Source organism: Toxotes jaculatrix, chromosome 23 (genome assembly GCF_017976425.1).
Source record: "Toxotes jaculatrix isolate fToxJac2 chromosome 23, fToxJac2.pri, whole genome shotgun sequence".
Classification (NCBI taxonomy): Eukaryota; Metazoa; Chordata; class Actinopteri; family Toxotidae; genus Toxotes; species Toxotes jaculatrix.
In genome coordinates, this window is record NC_054416.1 from 10,787,098 (window position 1) to 10,814,157 (window position 27,060).

Here is a 27,060-nt window from a genome sequence, read left to right on the forward strand (position 1 = left end):
TATGTGTGGGGGGTAGTAAGCCCCTCCCAGCTTTGCCTGCCACACTTTACTGTGTACTATCAGGGTGGAAACGCCGTAACAAAGAAACCAAGTCAAGCATGGAAACAGAAAGAAAGTAGAACAGAAGAAAATGTAGGGAAACGCTGCAGAAATCTGTTTCACGGTGTGGATGAGAAACATTTCACATTCTCTATCTCACTGTACAGAGGTGAGGAAGGTAAAATCATTTAGCTTAGCTTTCAGATAATTTAGTATGTCATTGGAAAGAAATGTGACCTAATGAGCTTTAATCTCGCAGCCTTTCGAGCACATTTTTATGGCATTGGACATCTTAGTGGAAACAAAGTCATTTACACTCCTTACTGTTGGCTGATTGTACTACGGGTGATGTAGGGTTTGAATCTCACTCTGCCGTTGCACTTAACATAAATCAGCTAAATGCCTGAAGTGAAAAAAATGAAAAATTAAAGTGTGGAAAAATGCTTGGAGTGGTAGAATCTTCTGATGGCCAATGATCTGCTCTCCTGAGTCTTATAAAATTATTGTGCCTTGAGCTGCTAATGTCAGAGGGGAGTGCTGCCGTGTGTGTTCATGAGTGTGACCTGTGATCATAATGTTCCTCCACTGGTGATACCTTTGAAAACAGCATGAAAAATGGACGGCTGATGTGACTGCTGTCATGTAAAACATAAATAATCAAAGCCAGCTATAAATATTGTAATGTTGTGCGTGTGTGTGTCTGTGTGTGTACATTAGCTACACAATGAATATAACACGCAGTGGGAGGGACTGGGGCGACTTTATACTGGAACTGGTTTTCCGCCATTCGCGAATCTGTCAGCGTCGCCATGGAAATACTCTGCCGGTCGTGCTGTAATTATTGCTGTAATCCTTTTCCATAGGAATTCAAGTGCAGTTCTATGTTCGCACACACACACACACACACACACACACCTAGTTTATGCTAATGCTGCATTTGATCCCTCTACACCTTGTACTGTGTCTATGTTTGAGGTGTGTGCAGCATGTATGTCTCTGTCCTTGTATTTTAAGTGTGTGTGCATAACCATGTGTTCAAGACATGCCAGTGTGTGCGTTTGAGTAAATGTGTGTCCTTGACCAGCTGCACAGGGCAGAGGAAATGAGGCGGAACTCAATCTGGTCCACACCTGTCTGTCTCTCTCTCTGGAGGGAGGAGCTTAGGGCCTCAAACACACACACACACACACACACACACACACACACACACACACACAGGCGCACACAGACGTGCACACGCATACACAGCTTCATAAGTGCACTGTTCACATTCTGTATGAGCAGATAGATTATGCATGCAGCAGCCGGCTCAGGAGCTTGGATCTATTAATGTATGCACCGAGACAGTTTTATGTTTGTGTACGCTCCATGAGAGAGAGGGAAGCAGGAGAGAGAGAGAGAGAGCAAGGATGTGCATGTTTGTTTGTGCTGCATGATGGGGTGAGAGAGGGAGAGAGAGAGGGTGAGAGAAATTAAAAGAGTGACACACATTAAGCAAAGAGAAAGAGAGGATGACAGAAAGAGGCGAGAGGGGGAGGCTTCTTCTTCTGGAGGAAGCAGACAGGAGTGAGGGATGAGGTGGAGGGAGAGAAGATGAAGAGATCGGGGATGACAGTCTGAGCCACACAAGGACAGAGAGAGAGAAAGAGAGAGAGAGAGAGAGAGAGAGAGAGAGAGAGAGAGAGAGAGATTGCACTGGTATGGGAGGGTGAGGGGGGTTACTCCGGGACGCCAGAACCCAGTGACATGACACAGATGCACTGTGCTACTGTGCAGAGAACAGAGGGGTAGCGGAGGAGGGGAGGATGGTATGGAGCGACAGAGGAGAAGTAGAGGGGGATGGGTGAGTGAGATCTCACTGCCTCTCTGCTCTGTTTCCACGCTATTAGAGAAGATGATGGTCGGCACAGGGTGGAGATGATTTCACATTAAAGGAGCTACACGTAACATCCACTCATCATTTTAGAACATTAGAATAATTTCAGCACAGCTGGTTCAAAGTGGTGGTCGGGTTTTTAAAATTTCAAAAAGACAATCATATCACCCCTGTGGGATTTTTTTTAAATTACTTTCAATTTTTTACAGTATGCTAAAAGCACTTCATGGGCTGGCCCTAAATTGCTGAACTGCTGGTCCCCTACACCCGGATCCTCAGGACAGGTTCTGCTGTTTGCCAGTTTAAGACAGAAGCTCAAACGATACTTTCAGCATCTGCACAGCTGCAAGAGTCTGCTCATGCTAGAAAATTTGCTGGACTGCTTTACAGCCCAAAACAAAAAGAGGGCGCTGCACAGGTGGAGACAAAGCTTTTTCTTATAAAAGCAGAAGGAAAAGGAGTCAAAGAAAAAAAAAAGCTTCCAACATGTTAATTCTCTTCTGTAAAGCCTCAATAAACAGAAACACACTTGGGAGGGACAGAGTGGCAGAAGAAGCAACATTCATCAACCTCTTTGTGGCAGGAAGAGACAGTGTGTATAGGAAATGTAGTCTTAATGATAGTAATAGAAATTCTATAAGAGAGAAGCTGGCATTACTCTCACTGGCTTATAGTAATTATACTGACATATTTACAATCTGACAGTGATGTTTAAAAATGCCACAAGTTTTAATGTGAAACAGATTCAGATGCACACATTCTAGCATATAGAAAATTATATAGAACATTTTGTCTGCCGAGTAACACACACACCCACGCACATGATCTCATTTCCAAGTTGCATGCAAAGGACCTTACGGCAGAAGAATGTGCTTCCACCCACACACACAATCACTTGTATTTCTTTTCACTACAGAATGTCAAACATTACCATACATATATGCATGCAGGCAGGCTATCAGTCTGCCAACATATAACAGCAGAGCCCTCCATCTATCCATCTATCCCTTCACCCTCTTCCCCATTCATCTCATCCCCTGCCTCCCTCCATCCCTCCCTTCACACCTGCCAGGCCTACAGCAAGGTCACACACCTCAATTACCCTGTGCACGCAAACACACACACCCTAGCGCACACACGATTGCACACATGCACAAAGAGCAAGCGAGGGAGTGTGATAGGGAGGGAAGATAAGAAAGGAGGGGGCGAGAGCAGATTTCACGCTACCCTGAGCACTGGCTAGCATGCACCAGTGTTTGACATTTTATTTATGATGTGCAATGCTCAGTACCTGCCCTCTCTCCTCTCTTCTTTATCTCCCTCTTTGTGTCTCTGCTTCAGACGACCACATCAGCATTTCTGAGAAATACCATTATCAGTCAGCCACATGAACAGAAACAAACTATGATATATGGACATATTCTGGGGGGGAAAAAACCAAAAAACAGCATGATTTAAAAAAAAATGTAATCAAATTTAAATTAAATTTGAAGCGTCATGTTCAGATTTCAACATGCACAAAAAAGTAATCACATTTTTTTTAATCACAACTGCTTGCAGCAACGTAATGTGAGCAGCTGCTAACAGACTTAATAATCACTTGCTTAACATCACTAATAGTCTGGATATCAGGCTGCAACATCGACAGTAATGTGCCGTACAAATAACACACCATGAATCCCAATGTACCTAATAGGCATATTAATGTACTGGTGGTGAATGTGATCCTCCTATTAGGGCTTTTTGTATCTGCAGGCAGACTGCTGTTCACCCATGCAGCCACAGGAGGCAGCCAGCTGTGTTTACACTGTGGGCTAATACAGCCGCCATATGGTAACAGAGTACAGGAGACACGCAAGGCTCCTGGAAACTGCAAACACACTGCCCAAACAGCACACGGTGCGCGCTCAGCCCCGTGCTTTAAGCTCCAGCTCGACTGGAAACCTTGAATAAAAGACTCAGAGGACTTGGCCTGAGCCTGATCTGAGATCTGACTTCTGAGAGAATATTCTGTTGCAGTGGGAGGGTGAAGGGCTCCAGTTTGGACTGCAACACTGGTTGGAAGCCCAGAACTGCTCCAGTATATTAAAAACACCTACACATGTCAGCCTCTGGCCATCAGCTGATCAGTGTAGGAGTTTTTAATATATTAGTGGACTTTTATTAAAGGCTCCTCAGCTCCCAAATTCACTTAAATGCATCGACTTCATGTTTTTATGCCTCAAGAATATATTTAGGGTCACCGTTTTCCCTCTTTGAGATATTCTGTTTCCACTGAATGAATATGGAGAGAAGAAGAAGAAGAAGAAATAAGCAGCGTTGGCCATCTGACAGAGAGGAGATCAAGTACACACACTGTGAAGCTTGTAATTCTATACATCAGTGATAGAAATCCTGTGGGAGAGAGTCAGCCTGTCTCATGACCTCCTCCATCACCCTGCCCCACCCAACACACACAACATGCGCCACACACACACACAGACACAATCTATACAATATCGTATCAGTGCAGCACAGTATAGGCAGCTTCCAGACATCTAACACAAGTCAAACAAAGGAAACAGAGAAAATCAATTACAACATCAACACTGATCCCCCCCAAACACACACACACACACTCACGCGTACAAGTACTTCTCCCTCCTCTGATCTTTGCAATCAAAGCCATCGGATCACCTTATTTGTGTGTGTGAGAGACACAGATTTAATATTTAATATTTAGGGTTAAGAGGAGATAAAGTGAACAGAAAGAAAGAAGTAAGGATGAAGGACAGGAAAAGGGAAAGACAGAAAGCAGAGAAGGCTATGAGGGGATAGATATGGTAGAAAAGGAAGGAGAGGGAGGGTGCAGACAGACTGGAGGGCTCGACTCCCCAAGACAGATCGTGTTACTGGTTTGGGGGCAAACAAACGCTCAGACCCATAAAGGTCACAGTGCACCCGCTGCCCTCCAGACACACTCATGCAGAGACACAGACATCCTCGTAAACACTCCAAGAAAGACACTGCTTTGATTTCTCACACTCTGTTTTCCACACACATTCAGTTCACCTGTCATTTTAACAAATGTATGACCAACACACAATTGCACTTGCAAAACGTCTGCACACATGAAATAGTTCTGCAAAAATGCAACTAATAGAAAGTCTGGAAATTACAACAGACAGAATATGACGCTGGTCATAAAGTTGTAAATCTGAAGGCTTCAACAGGATCTTACCAGAAAGAACGACTCCTGTGTGGTTCAGCTGTGACTTGTGACTCACGTATTGTGAAGAAGTGGAGCGAGAGACATTGTGGGACACACATGCGCACACAAAAGCTCAGTTATCATAGACGTTACACAAGTGAGAGGGGTCAGGGTTCAGTGTGGATCTGGGTTAAAGAGGCAGTCGATGTAACACAGGGACAGAAAGGAAGAGCAGGGAAGAGAGGAAGAAAAGGGAGACGTGAGAAAAGCAGATGTGGCAGGCCGCATAGAAAAAGAACGGAGGGGGAGAGGACGGAGGAACAAAGCAAGATAGGAAAGAGGGGGCAGAAAGGAAAGAGGAAGAGAGTGTGGAAGAGGAAGGTAGGAAGTAGGAAGAGAAAAGACCTCTAACCAATAATCTACAAAGCACAACTTCCCTGTCGTTGCTGATCAGCTGCACCTGTCAGATCCTCCAGACACATACACAGACAAACCTTCATCTTCCTCCTCTTCTTCTCTTATTTAACCCTCCATCTCCTTAGTAACATAATCGGTTTAATGCATTACTGTAAGTCAATGAGCTGGATCGATCGAGGTCACTGTGGGGTCACTCACATGGCATGGTCAATGCTTCTGCATGTGTGTGTTTTTTGGCATGTTTCATTAATGAATAGACACAGACGTGTAGCATAGTTTATAACACTGTTAAACTGTAGATTATTACAATATTGTCACAGTATTTAGTCACAATAATCTGATGAAATTTGAAAGACGTGACACAACCACTGAGACTCCATTCAGCCATCGACAATGAATAAATTCCCGGTACTGTGAAGAGGCTGCTTGTACGACTGATCTCAGGGAGAATAAACACCTCCCTGCAGTACAATCTCACGCAGGCTGAGTATATGAGTATATACTACAGAAGAACATGGTAGACACCAAAGAAAATTATTAGTTAGTGAGGAAAGTTGAACGTCTAGCAAACCAAAGAGATATCTGTGAGTCCAGTGGGACGCCTATGCTGCAAGTATCCTATCGTCAGGAAAGCACTGGGTTAACACACTTTCCATAACAACAACTTAACAAGTTGACATAGTTTTACAAACCCTGATGCATCAATGACAGGACACAGAAACAGCCTGTACAGCATTAACTGTACCTTTTGTAGTTAAAATATAATCTACCTTTACTACTTTAATATCTGAACACTTTCACAAAATTAATATCTGAATACATGATTACATGTATTTGTAGCCTGGAGTAAATAAACTCAGACTGAGGGAGTAAAACCAGTGAGACAAGGCATGACTGAACACTGTGTTCCAGTCCTGTATCATTAACACAGAAGCAAAACACATACCTGACGGAGCTGGTGAAAGTCTCACCTGACGCCTGGGCACACGCACACTCGCACGCACGCACACACACACACACTTAGGTGCAAAACCTAGCCGGTGTCCACTTTTGAGAGCGGTCTCAAGCACATGCGCCCAGCTTTGAATGTGTTCCCTAAACTCAAGGGCAGATACGAGTACAGAAAGAAGCTGACATGCACACACAATAAGAAGCTGGGCAGGGCCACATTACTTGATGAGAAACACCACAAATAAACAAACAGAGAGAAAAACGAGAACAACAAGAACAACATAAGAGCAGAAACCTTCAAAGCCACTGCACATTTGTTGCGTGCAATTACAGAGTGCAGTAAAGACACTGGGCATGGGCCAATTGTCTTGTGTTTGTGTGTCTATGCACTTATGCATTCTATTTTTTTTTTTTGGTTTAGATTTTAGGCTCGTAGCAGCTGCTTCTACGCAGTGCAAGAGCAGGATAAGCTTCGGTGCAAAAATCACTAACATTACAAGCAGTTATCAATGAACATAATCAATACAAACAGAAGGAACTAGAATTACTGCTTTGTGGGTTGTGTGCCTTGTTGCAGTTTCCATCCATGTCTGTCCAGACTCATGTAATATATGTAAAGAAGACTTTGAGGGAAGTTTCATCATTTATCATAATCAGCTTCTGAATTCTTGAGTTATGGCCAAAAACAAGTTTTGTGCGACCACAGTGACCTTGACCTTTTACCTCTAAGTCCAAGTGAATGTGGAAGAAATTTCCTTGAGGTCTTCCTGAATACATGCATTCACAAGAATGGGACGGACGGACGGACAGGACAAAAACATCATGCCTGTTGCCAGTGCGGAGGCATAAAGACACATTCCTGTATCTCTGTGACATTCATGCATCATTAACAGGGAAATAAAGACATGCTTAGGGCAGAAATAAGAGCAATTACAGAATGTCAAAGAAAAGTCACACACAATCAAATACCTGACAGGTCTCAATTACAAAACTCAACACTTTTTCTAGTATTTAACACCCCCCACACCCCAAACATGCCTCTTTCTTTTTCCTCTTCCTCATTCCCTCCCCTTTCATCATGAGCTATAAAGAACTCTGTCCTTCATTGCAGAGGTAGCACACTTTAACAATCCACAGCCCTTCACACACATTATGCAAGAAATGCTATAAACATACACAAAGTTCCTCTGCTGACCTTTGCCAAACGGTGATAAAATCAGCCAAGCAAGTGAGGATTCGTCTGTGCAGACACGCACACCTGTGTCAGTCAGTCAGTCACAACCTCTGTGGCACAGAGGCCAGTCACACAGTCTGTGTGTGTGTGTGTGTGTGTCTGTTATGGATTTCGTCTTCACTCAGCCTGCCAGTCCCTTGTCTATGCCTAGTAGTAGTAGTGACACGGCTTTCTCCTGACAGAGACAACTGGAAGCCATTACCTTAAATCAACAAACCCCAGCCCGTCTCCATCACACAAAGAAGCCATGTGCACACTCAGCATACTACCTCTGCCAGTGGCCCTGTATGTGTGTATGTGTGTGTGGGAGCATTCAAAATGTCTCAGCATGGCTATTTTTCTTTCACTCTCCCAGACATCTCTTCATCTCCAGTTCTTCTTTTTTTTCTTTTCTGTCTTTCTAATTCTTCTCTCTCTTGTGTGTCTGTGTGACTGCAGCTCAGATCCAGACCAACCTGAATAAATAAGGAAGTCAGGCTGCAGCACGTGGATCTGACCTTCCTCCAGAACATCAAGCCTCTCTGTCTCTGTCTTTCATCACGTCTCCATCGCTCCCTTTGTCTCACTCTCTGCTAATCATATACAGATACTTCTAGTTTCTATGGTGGATATTAGCTCGAAGGCCAAAGCTAATCTGCCTGAGCCCTCTGACCCTGCATAATAGAATTAACCACCTAAGCCCTATCCCTCTGTGCCTTAACGAACCGTGATTTTGAATATAAAACTAGTGTAGTCATGGATAAAGCGCCAGAATCAGAAAAAAACTGTAAAGATCCCGAAGGGCAAATAGCTTAGACCAAGCAAGTGTGGCTAAATGGTCAGACTAGACCACATTTTCACAAAATAAAATGCAGCAACTGTGTGTGTGTGTGTGTGTGTGTGTGTGTGTGTGTATACTGCCTTTAGCTATAGCGCCTGGATTCTAAAGGAATTAGCATAAATTCTGGTAACTATGCCATTTGAACAGCTGACTGTTGTGCAAGGAGAATACTGTTAGAACTTGCATCAATGTATATGCACTATTCAATACACCACACTGCACCTTGGAAATGCTTTGGAGACGAAACAGGGCCAGCTGGTTCCACCCACTACATATACACAGTTCAGTTATGCATGTATCCTTCCAAGCCAAATAAATACTGAACATTTGTGTAATATTCCTTTAACACAAACTGTCACCACCGTCCAACACAAATCCAAAATGCACCACTCTGGACTCAGACTCACATTATACCCAATATTTGCTTTAAACACACTGTTTAAAGTTGTAACTTGCAGATCTGAACATAAATATGTGAATGGATTTTACTCTCTGATGCTCTGCTGCACAGGCAGGAGGAAGCCAAGCTCCTGTCTTTGATAGAAAAGGGAACAGTGAACATCAATATAACTTCCAGAGGTGAGAAACACTTGAAGATGGAAAAAAAAGACCCATAAAAGAACAATGAACAGCCATGAGCAAAAGTTGTCGCCAAAATTAACGATGATCAACAATGAACAAGAAGGTGAGTATGGGACCTAAAGTGAACATTCACGTATTTAAAAATAAGCTTGAACGCTTTTAAACAAAATTGTGGCACACATCACTTCCTGTGCAGTGGAGAATTTGTGCCATCTCACATCAGAAACCACACAAGTGCAGATGTGAAAACTTTTGTGAACTGGCTGTAGGATGAATTAATATAACATTCATTCAGAGTAACACACAGACATTTATTTACATGAAAGTGTCTCAAATTATTACTTTGACACAAGTTAATAGCTCAGCTCCAGCCCCTCTCTCCACAGACACAACCCAGCCACGGCGCCAGCCAGCCAGCCAGCTCCCCCTCACCTCCACCCCTGAACCTCCTCTCCTGCCTGTCTGCTCCTCTCCTTCTCCTCCCCCTTTTCCCCCTGTTTTTAAACACAAGGCAGCCCACCCCTCCCCCTCTCCTCTCTCTCTTCTTTCTGTCTCCCTTTTTCTTCTCCAGGCAGCACACTCAATCACCCTCACCCACCTCCTCCCCCTCTCCATTCCAATGAATGCACAATCTCCCCCCTTCAGCCGTGGGGGGGTGGGGGTTGACTGCCCCGGGGCTGAGGAGGGGTAAAGAGGAGAGCATGCACATACAAATTCAATCACAAAAAACACACTCGCCTCTTTCCCCACCTCCTCTGTGTGTGTGTGTGTGTGTGTGTGTGTGCACATCTGCAGAGGAACACAGGAGCGTGGTGGGTGACAGACGGGGGTGGAAGGTTTGGGTGGCGTCCTAATGGCTCTTAGTGCAGGAAATGGCTTGTTGCTACACAGACAGCTCCAGAATCAACTGTCATCACAGGCCACATCCCCATATTTTATCAGCATCAGCAAAACACACACGTTCGCTCACAGCTGGGCAGGGTCACCCTCCTCCCCCTACTAATGACTATGCAAAACTGTAGCCTACAGTGAAGGAAAAAAAAAAAACAACAGCAGCCAGAATGGAAAGTAATGGAATCTGTCTCACCACATTATAGATGCTATGACACTATATTACTTTGTGTCTAACTAAAAACACAACACTTTGGTTTCTATGTGACTTTTTGTTTTCTATTCTCTGTTTACTGCGAACCACACAATATGATGAACAAAGGATGAGATGACTATTTACGATATAAACATTTAAGTTGAATAAATATAGACATGATTCATACATGATGTTTTAAAGTGGAAGATCCTGTTGTTTCTGATGTTTGGTATGTAGATGTGTCTCATAATGATCCCATGGAAATTTTATACACTTTACAAAGCCTTATCTTTCACCATCAAGGCAATTCTACCACTCCAGGTACTTTTCTCTGGTTTACCACAACTCACGCTCAAATTATAACATAAAGAAAATCCATTCTATTCAATTCTCTTTTCATTATTTTCTATCTTTTCACATCTTCATTTATCCTACCATGTTAGTTGTTTTACTCCCAAACCATTCACCTGTATAGTAAATTATATACTCATTTCATTTGATCAAACTTAACAGAACTCTATCAAACAATAATCCATCCTGCTATAATCAATTCTGCCAAACAATAATGTAATATATAATGCCATATCATATTCTCCTGTAATACAGCACCTTCTGTATTCAGTATGGGAACCAGCAGCACAGTATAAACAGATTAGCACAGCATTAGCGCTGGCTGTGTCCTGTATACAGTATTTCCTAATCGGGCAAGGCTATGTCAGATAGCGAGCCTGCAGCTATGATGTATTCCAGTCCACAGCAGGCGACCCCGGCTGAACCGTGCCTGGCAAACCACTATTGGATAATCGCAGCTGGACAGGAAGTGGTGGAGGAGTAAAAAAAAAAAGAAAGAAAAGAGGAAAGAAATGTCAGAGAGTAGAAGATGCTCGACTTCCGCTGGTAATAAACTAATGAAAAGAGAGAAAAGAGGAAATTCCCCCGGGGGAAGAGGAAGGGTGGGGGCGACAAATGGAATAGTAACAGTGGTTTTGCCTTGAGTGTGGAAGTGCGTGTGCGCATGTGCCGGCCGGGAGCTCACGTGTATGTGTGGAGGAGTACTGCTGGGATCGGTTTACAGTAGTACGTGTGAGATGGCTTTCGAGTGAGGCTTTTATTCTAGGAATGTTTGTATTGGTTTGAACATGGCAGAGGAGGGGGGCACAGACTTAATTAGGACACGGACCAACGCGCGCACACACACACAAATACTCACACACACACACATTCATGTCACATACTGACACCAATATTAGCTCCAGGCGGACGCCGGCACAAGTGTTGTGTTTCTCACACACACGCTCTGGGAGGAGCATGCACACACACAAACACACACACGCCGGCTCCTATTAGCTCTTTATATGTCAGTATCACACACACACACACACACACACACACACACACACACACACACACACACACACACACACACACACACTTACCAAACGGGTGCTGACCGCAGACCAGACTACTGACAGGAACAAGCTGAAAGCCCCCAGACCACAACATAGTGGACGGGACAACACACACTTTGTATTACTGTGCTCTGTGTTTATGTGTGTGTGTTTAACTGATACAGCGGGCAAGAAGCTAATGGGAGCCGGCATCTGTGTGTCTGTGTGTGTCTATGTGTGCGTGCAGAGGAGATAGGCATTCACTGATTAATGCTCGGGCTACAGAGTCACAAGACCCACGGTCAATACGGTCACCTGCCCATTTCAGGATGGAGAGATAAAGAGAGAGGAGAGATACGAGCAGAGAGAGGGACATGAGGGGGAAAAAGAAAGAGAGAAACCTTTTGTGCAAACTGGCATTTAAATCAGTGTAGAGTGAGGAGTGGAGGTGAAAGAGTCGGAAAAGAAATGGTAGAGGAGCATGAAGGAGTGAACAAGGACCAGATGAAAGGAAACAAAGGCACAGAGAAGTAAAAAATTAACTACTTTTGTGTTTTGTTTTGTGAGCCGGTGAGCCAGCTGGCTGCGCAGCCATCAGGGGCATTTAAATCGCCCTGCTCTGACACGGACCACTGCTGGGATCTTTAAGACTCTTCTTGACAGGGTTTTCTTTGCTTTCCCAGCACAACAACAATTACTTTAATATCAGATTATTTGCTTTCATGCAAAGCACACGGAGTCACTGTGTAACGACTTATGATAGAAGCTTTCACTCTTCACCTTCACCACACAATCAGAAAGCCAAAAATCTTTTTTTTTTTTTTTTGCCAAAAAGGGGCTCTGTAGTCTGGTGCTTGTCTATTTTGGGGCATCCTTCACATGCAAAAGTTTAGGAAGGCCCGTGACATAAACATTCAAGCCCGTCCACAAAGACACACACACACACACATACACACACAGCCCCAGCTGGAGCACACAAGCTCCCTTTGTGCTGCATTCCTCACGCCTTTTAGCCTTAGCTTCAGCCTTTAGCTTAGCTCCCCTCCATCTGCACACACACACAGACACACACACAGCAACTTTCTCCTGCTTTTGTCTGCAGAGCGGTAGCGGTGAAACAGCTGAGAGGTTGTGGATAGGAAGCTTGTCTTACCGTGGCCGGGCTCAGGCTGAGCACAGAGGGAGACACAGGGTCAGCTCGGTGGAGTAAAATCCAAAAGAGGGTTGTTGGTTAAAGCGTCAGCCAGCTCAGCAGATTCCCACTACCTTTCCTTTCCTTTCCTGCTGCCTTGCCTTCCTGCCTGCGCTCCCAGCTTTGTGTGTGCCTTGTATTTTCCCTTTAAATTGCACAGGCTGCCTCCCCCCACCTCCTCAGCACACACGCGCACCGAGCCAGCACACAAAACACACACTGCTCCAGAATATGACACTGTTGTCAAAAGCATGCAGCGCTGTTGTTGTTGTTATTTATATATATATTTATCTTATTCTACAGCCTGCAAGGAAAAAAAAAAAAGAAAAACAAAACAGACCAAAATAGCAATCCTCTTCGTCTTTCTTCTTCTCTCCCTCTCTAAAAAAAAAAAAAATAAAAAGTGACTCTCGTTTTAGATCCTCTTCTTCTTTTCCTCTGTCTTTCTCTTCCTCACTCTTTATCTCTATATTCTGTCTCGCTTTTTTTCCCACTCAGTAGTCAAACAAAGAAAGGAAAGGAACAGAGCGAGCGCATACACGCGCACAAACACACACAGACATACACAACACACATTTGCTTGCTGCTTTCTCTCTCTCTCTCTCTCTCTCCCTCACATACACATGCACAGGCTCAGAGCCCAACCCCCCAGCCTGCCTCCCTCTGATTTTTTTTTCACTCCCTGCCTTTCTCTAAACAGCACCTCCCCCCTTTCCACCCCCCATCCCTCCCTCAGCCTGATCTGGCCTCGTTCTCATTCGTCTACCACCCCTCCCTCTCTCCTCCCTCCCTCTCTCCATCCTTCCCCTCCCTCCCTCTGTGTGTCAAACAGATGGGATTGGAGAGCAGAAGGAGCCTCTGTGTTCACTCCCTACCTCAATATCTCTTCTTCATTAGAGTGATGCAAGGCTGATGGAAACATGCTTTGACCTACCATGCGCACACTGATGATTAAAAAAAACAAAACAAAAAAGCAGCCAATCGATACAGATGCAGATAACCTTCGATCATGGTTATAAAACTCTGCAGCGTGTGTTGTCGTGCAGATGTGAATTTATTGCTTCAACATCTTTGCACCAACAGATGTGTGAAGCCGGTGATAAGGCTTCAAGCGTAAAAACTAGCTAACATGTTGCTGGGTGAGACCGACGGCTTCCACACTCCAAATCTGGTGCAACATGACCACTGGAAGACTTAGTGACTCTTTTTCCTACATTTACTGACTTTTGTCAGCATGCGTTCAGTGTTTTGATTGGATTTACTACATCTAATTTCTGTTACTAATTAAATCAGTTAGATTAGATTAGATGGTTGCTTTACTGCTGTTTCCTCTTTGTAAACTCAGTTCTGTGTATTTTTTTTTTCTGTCAGTTTCCAACCTTTAAGGATCGTTCTGGTGCAGGAAACTCAATCGGTCAGATGATCGGACAGGTTGAAACCAGGTCAGTTTACATGGAGGTCAAATCAACAGTGTGCACATCCAGAATGTCTGTAATAAACCCTCACTGCACCGTAAAACTGTGCATGTATACTACTGCAACTACAGTAGCTCAAAGCTGAACCAGGAAGTTAAAGGTTATGGATGTTTACAACCGTTTACAACTGTTTTCTCTTCCAAAACGAATGCCCAGGTTTGGCTCACCTGAGGTTTGTGTAACACCTGGCAGCTTGTGTTTTCTTGCTTTTATAACTGATAAGACTGATGGCCAAAGCTACTACTAAGATTCAAGCTGTAAAAAAAAAACCCTTCTAAGAGAATGAATGTCAGTTCGTTTCACACTGCATTATGGATTTATTTCCCTTCTTCCACTTTTATCGGTGTATGATTTTTTCGCTGGTTTTCCTGGAGTTAATCACATTACATTTGTGGAACAATGGTTTTCACATCAATATTATTTAGTGTGAAACTCTGACAAACAAACAACCAACCTAATCTATTCAAAATGACATTTAGCAGGTTTAATATAATGTTTCCAAACAAACAGAGCTAATTAGTTATGTTTGCTGTGTTAAATGTGTCGGGACAGAACGTAATGCATTTCCAGTGAACACAGTAACTATGAGTTCTACAGAGCTATCAGGCTGGGACAGTGGAACAAGCAGTGCCCACTTGTTGGCATGTTATACACACACGTATGCTTTGTGTTTCCTTTTCTTCAGTGGGAGATGTTTCCTATGGCTCATGTTCATACACACACATTCTTACAGATGCACACGCTCACGCGCGCGCACACACACACACACACACACACACAGCATGCCCTCCTGAGTGCCGGCCACGTGCAGAAAGATGGAATTCCAGAGAGGAGAGAAAAAGTACAGTCGGAAAGCTGAGGAAGAGAGGGAGAGGGAGGGTAAAGGGTGACCGTATGGAAAATACAGCATGGAGCCGCTGCACTCTCTGACCAGGGCATAGGCTGGAGGAAATATAGGCACTATTACTGCACTCACTGACTCCTATAGACTGCTCCCCCTCCCTCCCTCCCTCTCTCCCTCTCTCCCTCCCTCTCTCATAAAGAAGCCAGGGCACCAGGAGACACAGCTCCAGACTGCACGACCAGAACGGAAAGGTAGGAGAGAATACTGAGACGGAAACACTGAAGGAAAAACTGAAGACTTTCCATAAGATCAGCAGCTGAGTATGTGCCAGCTGCTGAATGAATCTGTAGAATTTCATTTCAGCTTCTTTTGCATCACTGTCACAGATTCACAGTGCTTAGATACAGATGTTGCATTCAACATGTGCGTCGATGAGCGCATGCATAAACTGAGGCTGTTTGAAGTGATAACCTTTCATCGAACAGCTGCAGTGGAAATTTATGATGCATTATTACAGCTGATAACCACCGCTAATTAATCTTATCTGAAACATTTGGGTCAGAAGATCCTTGAACCCTGCAAGTTTGAATAGGCACAAATCAGTATCAGATCTCAATTTTTAACCCTTGTGGAAGCAGATGGCATCTAATGCAATGATAAAACATCTAACTCTGAGAACTCCAGTGGTTGGCATCCAACTGTTGCTTGGACATAAAAGCAGAAACGTCTTATCCCTAACTTCACATAGAAAGGTCAAAAGGAAGATTCAAACCTAGAAAAATGTTTCTGCACTGAGCTGCAACTGGGCAACAAATTTTCCGCTCCAGGTGAGGCTTGAACTCACAACCTAACTTCTGGAGATTACCAAGCACTCCACAAGGACTAACTGCATCACTAGAGCATATCCACCAGCCAACAGTTTGTGTTTTTCCATGTTTCATTTCTACTGCCTGGGGCTCTGGGTGTACTGTAATTAAGCATTGCACAAGAACAAATGGATCAGCAGACACGCAGAGCACGCAGAAACTGTACTGAGTATAAAATCACGAGAAGGTTTCCTTCTAAACTCAGCTGTTTGTGTCTGAAAGTTCGGACAAACTTTGAATTATTCAGACCACTGTCAGGCTGAACATCTTATTACATCTCATCACATTTGCACATGGATGTTTTCTCATTATCTGGGAAATTATTCTACTATCATTTCTGACAGGTGATAACAGTTTGATGACAGCAGTTATGAACCTGCGCATCAGTGTGTGTAAGCATGCCGTCACCCCAAAACTAACCCTGAGGCCAAGGCCGTAAATAAGACTGACAATTTATTTGCTTCAATGGGGGTAAAAAGCCAACAAAGGGAAGTAAAACAAGGTGGGTCGATGGCAGAGAGCTCGGAGCGGAGGAGGAAACCACCCAGAAAGGGAGGAGGAGCAGGAGGAGAGAAGGCCAGTCAATATGGTGGCACATTACATAATTCTCTCACTGTATTGATTTATCGCCTTGCTGATTTGGCCCCTAGCCTGTATGCAATAGCATTTGTAATATTTGAGTTGGAGCCCAGACGTAGAGAGGGAGAGAAAGAGAGACTTGGATGGTGAGGGCAGATGGATGTGACTGATAGAGAGGACAGTGAAAAAGAGAGAAAAAGAGGTAGAAACACAGTGAGGGTGAGCAATAGCTGGGAATTTTGGGATGCAGCCAAAGTGACACAGATAAAGAAGAGTGGAGAGAGAAAGAGAGGAAGCAGCGACGGATGAAAGAGACAGAGGGAAACAAAGCATTAAAGAGAGCGTTTAATTGCTCGAGATGGAAATAACCGACATGGGGGTGGGGGGGGGGAGGAAGCAAGTGTGAGCAGGGCTGAGGAGATAGTGACAGATCGAGGAAAGGTGAGACAGAGAGGAAGGATGTGTGTCAGTGAAAGCTCTGCATACTTGTTGCTGTAATCAGTGCTGTTATATAAGGGCTGGACGCACCAGGTGCACAACAGCCCGACACACTGGATCTGCAGGACAGATTGGGTTTACTGCACCCACAGTACACGCACAGTATGCCTTCAGACACTTTACAGTAGGAACAGAAAGTGCCTGTGGCCACATATGCTGGATATAAACTACAGCAGCATTCACAGGGCTGCTCTGAGAGTACATCCACACTAGCTGGCTAAATCTGAAAATACACACTTTCCCTCCATTTTGGCTCTCCATCCGCACACTGAGAAACCTGAGGGTGCAGCTTCAATCAGACTGCTTGAGGCTGGGAATAAGAGTCTGCACCGTCATCCCCGTTTGATCAATGATCAATTCTTCCTGATATTGTATGAGCAACATCACGTAAAACTGACACCTTTCTCTATGTTTTCAATGTCTAGGGTAAATCTGAATGAATTACATACGCGAAAAAATATAAACATTATATTTTTAACCATTTTAGCAACTGCATGTGGAGACTAGGGAGGTAACATGCACTCAATAGTCACAGCAGAAACTCACTGTAGGCCATAATTATGCTAATAACTTCACAGGTGAAGGACTGTGTTATCCCAATGCTCTTTCTCTCTCTGTGTGCGTCTTGCTCCGAACAAGGGTAAGGAAAAATCACATGACTTCTTTCCGGTTACATCTCTTCACTTTTCAGACAGCTCATCCACAGTGGATGATGATTATTATTGATGGCCATTATCAAAGGCAAACTCAGCAGCAGACATGCTGGCAGTGTGAGCCGCCAGCAGCTCAGAGAGGTGACTGCCACGCAACACAGACAGTGTGTCTGAAAAACCAAAAAGTGGGACAAAGAAGAAAACATTAAGCACTTTTTCTATTGTGTAGGATGAAGAAACATAATTGTCACATGTTAACGGTATTTCCAAGATGGTCGACTTAAGCGTAGACGCCGTCACACATTGTGTTCACTAATATTCCTGTTCTTCATGATTCCCTTCATACAGGAGCACCAGCCCTCCTTTCTCCGCCTCAATCTCCATCCCTTCTTTTCCCTCTGACATTTCCTCCTTGTTGTGACATCTCTCTTTCACTCCCTCTCTCTCCATCTTTGGATGGATTTCAGACGGATGAAGGGAAAGAAGCGGAGATAAAGGCAGAAAACTAGATTAATGGGCTGAATGGAGCACAGAGAGGGAGAGGAACAGTGAGAAGATGGAGGAAAGAAAAAGTGGAGTGAGAGAGGGAGGCCGAGCTAGAACAGGCTTTCCTTGTGCTACCGTGAATAATTTGGGTCTTTCCATGCCAAGTCGCCCAGAATTCAGAACTTCATATCATGGATTTTCTCACAAAAAAAAAAAAAAAGAATTACTCACGTAAAAACCTACTCCAAATACTTTTTTAGTTATGTATAAGTTTGGCCCTTGGAACTTAATTTCAGCTTTGCGATTCTTTGTATACATATTCTATACATATTCTAATCTTGTTCCATGTGTCTGGACAGAATATTAATCTTTAGGACGTCCCACATTAGTTTGTATGGTACGATCCACTTACTTTATTCCTCTCTCTCTCTCACTTTTAAAAGATATATTCAAGATATATTCCACTGGAGGGGGGTGTGAGCTGATTAATTGCCAATTAATGTTTAACGAGGTACAGCTGTGTTCAATTAACACTGGTTTAGGCACTGTCTCTCTCCATCCCCCCACTTCCCCCCCACTCCTTCTGCTGTTGACTCCTCACTACAGCACGTCTCACTCACTCTTTTTCCCCGTCTCCAGTCTTAATGCTAAGCTAAGCTAAGTGGCTGCTAGCTAGCTACAGCCTTATATTTAACTGACAGATATTACTGGATATGGCCCCACTCCGGGCAGCACCAACCCCACGGCCTGGGCCTGGACCCAGATAAGCGGCAGATGATGACATGACATATTAGTGGATATTCTACTCTGACATTCTGCGAGCCTAATTATAAACTTCAAACTGACTCATGGAAAACACCATGTTTGCATTTTGCTTTTTTGCAACACGTGCATAAAGATTCCTCAGCAGCTGGATGTAAACATATCAGGAGCTGAGACAGAGGGTGGTCAAACCAGAAAGAAAAACACTTAAACTCAACTTGTTTGACTGGGAACACAGAATCCTTCCTGGCAGCTCATTTGACCACTCTGACTGACAGAAAGCTGACAATGTATAGATTCAGTAAGCGTAGGAGCACACTTTACACTTTATACACACACACACACACACACACCTACAAACGTGGTAAGGCTGAGCTCATTTCACTAAACGGCAGTCGTCTTCAAAAAACTATTTCACAGTGTTACAAAAGGTTTTATGGTAACAACCATGTTTTAAATGCTACTGAAATGGTTTCAGGCAAAACTGAGTCATCATATCAGTCTGAACTGAACTCTCATTCTCACTTTCATCTCATTTGAAAACAAGACATTCGAACTATCAGGACACCAAAGGAACAAAGAGGTTAATACGACTGAAAAGGTGAAACAGGTCAAGTCTTTCCAATCAGAATGTCTGAACTTGTAATAAAATATAAAATAATCAAAGTTAACTTACAAATAGTTACTGAATAAAACTTTGGGGCATTAAAAGAACATCCAACAGTTACTGATAAATAAAATCTTCACTGATCCATTACTTCCATTGTGAATCTTTATATTTTATTTATATCATTTTTATAATTTTATCAACAGACTGAGTGATGATCTCTTTGTAAACTGCAACTATATAGCTGTGTTTTGCTTGGTGACTTCCTGTCCTTTCCACAGTTATTTTTGTCCAACAACCCATCTGATGTCTTTATAATCATATTTGTCTGGTTTGATATGAGTGAGTGCACAGGGCACAGTTTGCTGATGCCTACAACATGTCAAGGTGGTGCAGTTCTTAAATGTCAATCTGTTACCTTTTCTGTGTCATTTGAAGTTGCCAACACGGAAAAAAGTCCCTGAAGTCGCTTTAAAAATGTAACACCGCATGACACAAATTCACAGGCAGATAAATTTGTTGTGATGTGCGACGATTTCAGCTCAGATTGCAGGTGAACTCACTGGCACCGAGACATTTGAATTCTGCACCGTGCCTCTATTTGCCCAACTCCCTCCGCAAGCAAAGACCCACAGGGCTAACAAGTTTGATGCCTTCTTCTTTCCCTCCCTCTCATCCTCCTTTTTTCTTTATCCTGCCTTATCTCTTTCTTCCCTCTGTTCATCTGATTCATCATCTGCCTGCAGCCTCTCCATCCCTCCCCTCCTCTCTCCCTCTCTCTCTGTCTCTGTTCAGGAAAAACATCAACATCGCTGGTCCCAGTTCAGATTTGTTGCACTGTCTGTAGGTACAAGATTGCTGAACTCATCTGACCTGACTAGTTCATGATGGCTGCACACACACAACACACACACACACAAAGTGATCATTTCATATGTAAATATGAGAGGGGTGGAGAGTGAGGAGACAGAGAGCAACAAGGGATGCAAAGTACTGCCTCTGTCTGGTGGAGTGAAAGTGTGTGCAACCATGTGTGACAGCCAGTGTGTATGTACTGTATGTGTACTGTATGTATGTGTCCGTATGTGTCTGTCTGTCCCTTTTTTTCTGTTTTGGCTTTCAATACAATCTGATACCTCCACCCATCTGTTCACAAAGGAGAGCGAGTGAGAAGAAGGGAGGAGAGGTGGGAGCATGCAGAGCTGGCTATCACTCTTCATACCTGTTCCTCCTCTTCCTCTTTATCTGCTCTTTCTTTGTCCTCTCTACCTCCCTGCCCATCTCCCTCTCTCTCCTCCTCTGCTTCCTTATCCTCCTCTCCTCTAATCCCTCCTCCTCCTCCTCCTCCACTCCCTCCTGCCTGTCTCTCCTCTCCACTTCTCCTCCTTTCATCTTCAGATACAGGCAGAATAGAGCTCAGCTTCCTCTAAAGACCCAGCAGGTGTGTGGTGTGTCTAATTGTACGTAAGTGTGTGTGTGAGTGTGTAAAACATGCTTTAAAGTCCTGAGCATGAGAGCCTTTTTTTTTCTAAGTCACACTGTGCCTGTGTTTGTAGCTACTGAATGTGTGTGTTAGCGTCAGAGATATCTTATTTCCTCAGGGGAGTCCAGACCCATTTCCACTGTCTGCTGTAGCCAACCAACCCAGCAGTGCATCGATAATCTATTAAGATAGAAACACACACACACACACACGCACACACACACGCACACACACAGATATGCTTGTTCTTCTTACCTGCCACGACTGTGCACACTTGGGGTGTGTACTGACTGTAACTGGGTGGAGCCAGATAACGCCTGTACCAAGCACACCAGAGAAAAAAAAAAAGGTACACACACACACACACACACACACACAACAACATTTATCAGCAGCACTGGTTCATTTGTGGTGCAGAAAATAGCTCTAGATTTTAGTAAAGAGCCATTTCAAACTGAGAGCCTCATCTATCGTGCTACATCCTCTTGTACAGATTTGCACTTACACTACTTCAAAAGTATGTAGATCCTAAACATTGCACCCAAATGTCACTGTCGAACATATCATTTCAAAACCTCTGTCTCTAACAGCCTCCACTCTTCTAGTTTCAGGTTTTCCACCAGCATTTGGAACCTGGTTGTGGGGATTTGCTCCCAATCAGCCACAAGAGCTTCAGTGATGTTTGGCATTGATATCAGGCAATAAGGCCTGGTTCGCAGCCGGTGTTCAGGTTCATGCCAAGGCTGGGGCTGAGGTCAGGGCTCTGTGCAGGCCAGTCAAGTTTTCCACACCAAACTCACAAAAGATATTTCTGTATGGAGTTTGTTGACAAGATCTGCATCAGGCAGAGGGACGTCCAGATACTTCTGGCCATATAGGGTAGATGTCACAACAAGAAGAACACAAGTATTTATGTACATTAGGAGTAAAGGAGGTTAGATTAGTATTTAGCCTGTACACACATATAGCAAATAGACACATACACAGAAGCAGAGTAAGACAGAGCCAAAACATTAATCAACAACAAAGACATGAAGACAATATAGCAGAACATAAGCAGAGGCGTTTTAAAAATCCACAAGATCTGATGTAATTCTCCCCGTTCATATGAAAACACACAGACACACATAGTAAGGTGAACAGAGCCGAATGTACTGACCAACCTCACAGAGTGATTACAGCTGCCAGAAAAGACACGCACCCACTGCCATTATATCCTCAGACATCCAAACTAGACACAACACACACAACATACACACATGCACATACTTGGAGAAATATTGACGGACACGCACAAATAACACACGGCCAGACAAAACACGTAAACAAGATACCAGCATGATGTAAGAAGCCGCAATATCAGACATCACAGTAATTAAAGCTAAAGCCTGTTTATCGACCAGTTAAAGTAGGACAGGAAGAGCTAAGCCTCAAAGATGCAGCTGGTTTACAATAACACAGCCATGCACAGATAGTGTAGCAGCATTTTAAACACCATCCCACTGCCAGCCTATGTCTATATTAGCCACATACAGAACGCCACCAGGTTTCTGTGCCGTACAAAGAGGGTCAAGTAAAGTCCAGAAGGACTGTTGAGGCAGTCGGCAGATACAACATACTAAAAGGCAGTAATTAGATGCTGAGGAAAGCACAAATGGATGTGATTTACTAGGAAATGTAGTAGGTTATCTTTATGTTCTCAATTAACCAATTGTTTAAGTGTGTACAATGTCAAGAAATAGTAAAAGAGGCAGTTAACTAACAGTCCAAAACCAGAAGATATTTACCATTTTATGGACCACAGGTGAGACGAGATCAAGAATGATGAGACTCATTTTACAAATCTTATGATTGGGTCCGACTGGAAGACAACACATTCCCACAATGCAATCAAAGCAGTGAAAACAAGCCTTTGTTGAACCAGTGATTCATACTGGCATCAGCTTGCACTTTATTTACCCTGAATATTCCCTTTCTACAAACTTCCTCTGCCTGGAAGTTCACTACTGCAAACCAGACCAAGTGTAGGCCACCACTGCATTCTGTAACACACATACACAAACACACGCAAGCAAGCGAGAGAATCCTATTTAGGCTTATGTTTTGTTTTGTCAGTTTTTTTTATCACCTTCTTTATGGACTGAAAACTGTCACAAATTCAAACCTCAAAGCGCAAAACCCAAGCAATCATTTCAGGTAAACCCTTAAATATTCCATCATCTACCATTTTCCTCATCGGATAATCCCTGGATTCCTGCCTTTTGGAATTCCTCCACAGATTATCCCTTCGCTTAAACCACTCCAGGGCCAAGGAGTGGGGGGGGGGGGACAAACAAGGAAGGGGAGAGGAGGAGAATCTTGTTTAAAGACGTTGGGAACCAGTGAATCTTGCTGGGCTTGCAGTTCTCCCTGCGGACATGTTTTGTGTACGTCAAGGAATGCACTCGCTCCATCTCTCTGTTGTAACCTCCTCCTCCCATCCCCTGTCACCCTCCTTTCCTTCTCCTTTTTTTCACCTCTTTCAGGGAACAGAGGTATGTAGGTAGACACAGACAGCCGGGCTAACTCGCAGCGGATCCCATGATCTGCCTGACAACAGCCTGAGGGCTCACACATGGGCACACATACAGACTCACATGCATTCAGCCACAACAGAGACAGAGAGAGAGAGAAAAAAAAAAAGAGGGACCAAAGAGGGGCCCCGAGACGGAGCCTTGAGGCACTCCAACCTGGTGACACAGCAGCAGCTTCCCTCTGGCCTTAGCCAGCAAGCCCAGCTAACCACTGGTTGGAAGCTGCTCCACTCCTGCTAACTGCCTTTGTTTGGAAGAAAACAATGACCAGCCCCCCACTCTCTAATTTACAGGGGAGTTGGCTCATTCCTCTGAGTGGAATGTACAGTGGGAGCAGCTTGCATTTCATGACGGGGTGGAGAGATCCGTGACTGGGGTGGAGGGGGGTGGTTATCCGGCCAGAGTGGGGCTGCACTGAGCGAAGGGTGAGTGAGTTTAGCTGCTATTTTTAGATGACATGTCATTTTAAACTCGTGGTCTGTTCCTGTGCTGTGGTCAAGGAATGAAACCCTAGTAGAGATGTGTGGACTTGTACTGTACTCACAAATCTGTCTGATAAAGTACAACCATGCAAAGAGGCACTTCAATCATACTTCACCAACCAAACCTGCTGTATTTTGGCAAAGCTGCGGTCTCACCCAGTGCACACAAAGAAATCCACAATCAAACAATAACCAATGTAAACACAGGACAAGTTAAACAAAACAAAAACAAAAGAACAATGTGCAAGTCAAATACTGAAATCCAATCTACAGAGGGTGCAGCAAATAGAAATCCCCAATAAACACACCTTAGATTGTGAAAACAAATCATGGAAGCTATTGAGGCTTTCTCAAATGCACATGAAAGCATATGCAAACAGCCACACAGTCGCTCCGTCTCCAAACCACCGCCCACTTAATCCCACTGTCACCTTACTTAACCTGCCTTACACCACAACAGCTTCTAAAGATGCTCGGAGAGACATACAGAATTGAAAGGGAGAAGAAAAGCAATCCAAGTGAGCCTGAGCAAAGGCTGAAATGAAAGGGAATGAAAGAGTCAGAATAAAGAAGGGAAGATAGAGAACATATGGCATATGAAGACCTAGTTTCCTTCCCCTTCCCTCATCTCCTCTGTTTCCCCTCATCTCACCCACCTGGGACCATTACTCCTCATGGAATCAACACCCAACTAAAACTCTACTTTCTTTAATTAGTTCTCTCTCTCTTCCTCCTCCATCCATATGCTCTCATCTTTGTTTCGCCTTTTCCCTCTCTCTGTCTCTCCTCCAATCTGCTCAGTCTCTTTTGTTCCCTGTCATCATGATGTCTTACTAACATGGATTTTTTTATTTTCCTTTCAGACTCTCGTCTCTACACCTTTTTCCTATTCAACTACTCATTCAGAATCACTATTAGACAAAACCTCACCAAAGTACTGTACAAAATACAAATGTGTAGCTCTCACACTTCCCATGTCTGCTGCCTGTGTGTGTGTGTGTACCATACAGGTCTGTACAGGCTGAGGCTGCGTGGGAAACGAGTGAGGTAGTGAGGCTGTTTCTGCATTCTGCTGCTTAACTAATCAATGACAAAAAGATGGGAGAGAGTAAACTGCTGACAAAGTGGGTCTGTGTGTACGTGCACGATGGGGAGGAGAGAGCTAGACATGACACACAACAGGTCTAGCTACAAGTCGAGTGGGGGTAATAATTCAAATCCCATTAAGACAAAAAGAAACGTAAACGCTGCTCTGTATAAAAAGCGAGATATTAAAACAGATTTTCAAAGCTTCTCCGTCATACACCACAAGAGAACATCTCTACAGCTTAAACTTGTGATGTTTCATTACTTATTTGATTTATTTTATCTACCCATGCAGTGTGCATGCAGTATCCCTCTCTAAAGTGTACAGTATATAACTTTATTTGAGCTGCTTTTTAAAAAACTGCATTCAGTTTCAACTTGAGCTCTGTACCAGTGCTACGAAAATTCTACCAGGTCCTACTGAGTTAGACTGTCGGAGTGACATTTCCATAAAAATGACTCAAACATGACGTGGACACGTAAAGTTGCCAGCACATCTATGGAGGAAAGAACACATCTGAAAGTGGCTACTGACTTGGCTGTCTGCCTGGCTTTGATGTGTGTAACCCTGACCTCAAAAGGGATAAGTCATTATACGCATAGTGTGTCTGAAAGATAGACAGGCCATGAGGAAATTTATTGCTTACTTATATCATAGTGACCTTAAACCTGTAAGCCCACATCAAAGTTGCCCACATGCTCTGCACTACATGTATTCACTTTGTCTTTAAATGAGAAAAGAGAAACATACATTTATGAAAACCATGTGTAAGTTGACCAAAGAAGAGTGAAGTATTTTTAAAAAAAATGCACAGTTAAAAAGCAAAAATGTCAAAAAATTCAGGTACACCTGAAAAATATAAACAACTTTAACACTTCTTATAAATGTCGAGCATAAACATCTTAGGAGGAAAGTAATTGGAACAAAAAGACAAAACAGCTGTGGATGAATGTCAAAACTGGACAAGTAAATGTCTTGTCTGGGGACGAGAGTAATCTACCACCTTGTGATTTATGATTCCTAATAAGGCCACAGCTCACTTGAGTTCACGACAGCCATTATTATGAGTTATAGTGGTTTTAATGAGGGCTGCGGTGCTGTCGTTACTCATGGCCCAGGTCTGCAACAATGAAATAATGCACACAAAAACTGAAAGACACAAAGGCAAGACAACAAAACATGACCTGTCAATGGCCACGCTTTCCATCGCAAATTACAGATGCCTCAGGTTCAGCAGGTCACAACAGAAGCAAACACACTAATGTTTAGTAGGTGCTGAGCCTATTTGAAAAAGAGCAACTCTGCAAATTCAATATGTAACTTTACACCATGTGAAGTTCCAAACATTACGAATTGTGAAGCAAAATTAGCCTCTAAACACAAATAAATGTCATCATCTGCTGCCCAGTCCACAATGCACCAAAGTCCTACGGCACCTCCCACGGGTGGTGGGCCCATGTGAGGTAGTGCTACCCAGAGGGGGGTTCAAACCCACAACCCTGAGAGCCTGAGTCTCATGCTCTACCAACTGAGCTAACCAGGCGGCCCAGAAACAAAAATCAAGTTAAATAAAATGTGCTTGTTTTGGAAATTTTCAGGGACAGCTGCACCCAAATGTGTCTTTCAGTTAATTCTGTCACATAGCTTATCATGACATGTCACGTGACTGGATGAACATACATTGGGTGATGCTCTGCGAATGAGGCGTTTTGTTGTACTAATTAGAGGATGGAATGCAGTGAAATCCAGTGGGTGGAGACGACCAAATGACGCAAAAGCACTAAATCAGACCGAGAAAGAAAATCCCACAACTGTGTTCAATATGCAGGAGCATGTGTTGCATCGTGGTTCTAGATCAGTTTGTGTGTGTGTGTGTGAGAGAATATGGG

The 27,060-nt window shown here is 43.7% G+C and overlaps 1 protein-coding gene and 1 non-coding gene across 2 annotated transcripts in view; both read right to left on the reverse strand.

Moving 5' to 3' along the window:
• kdm6ba (lysine (K)-specific demethylase 6B, a) overlaps positions 1 to 12,945 on the reverse strand; it is a 49,343-nt gene extending 36,398 nt beyond the window's left edge. The window contains exon 1 of the mRNA XM_041030701.1: positions 12,738 to 12,945. The gene's annotated coding sequence lies outside the window, so the exon portion shown is untranslated. The remainder of the gene's footprint in view (positions 1 to 12,737) is intronic.
• A 13,696-nt stretch (positions 12,946 to 26,641) lies between these two features.
• On the reverse strand, positions 26,642 to 26,714 carry trnal-cag. The gene has a single exon. It is a non-coding gene; the product is annotated as a tRNA-Leu (tRNA).
• Positions 26,715 to 27,060: the final 346 nt, after the last annotated feature.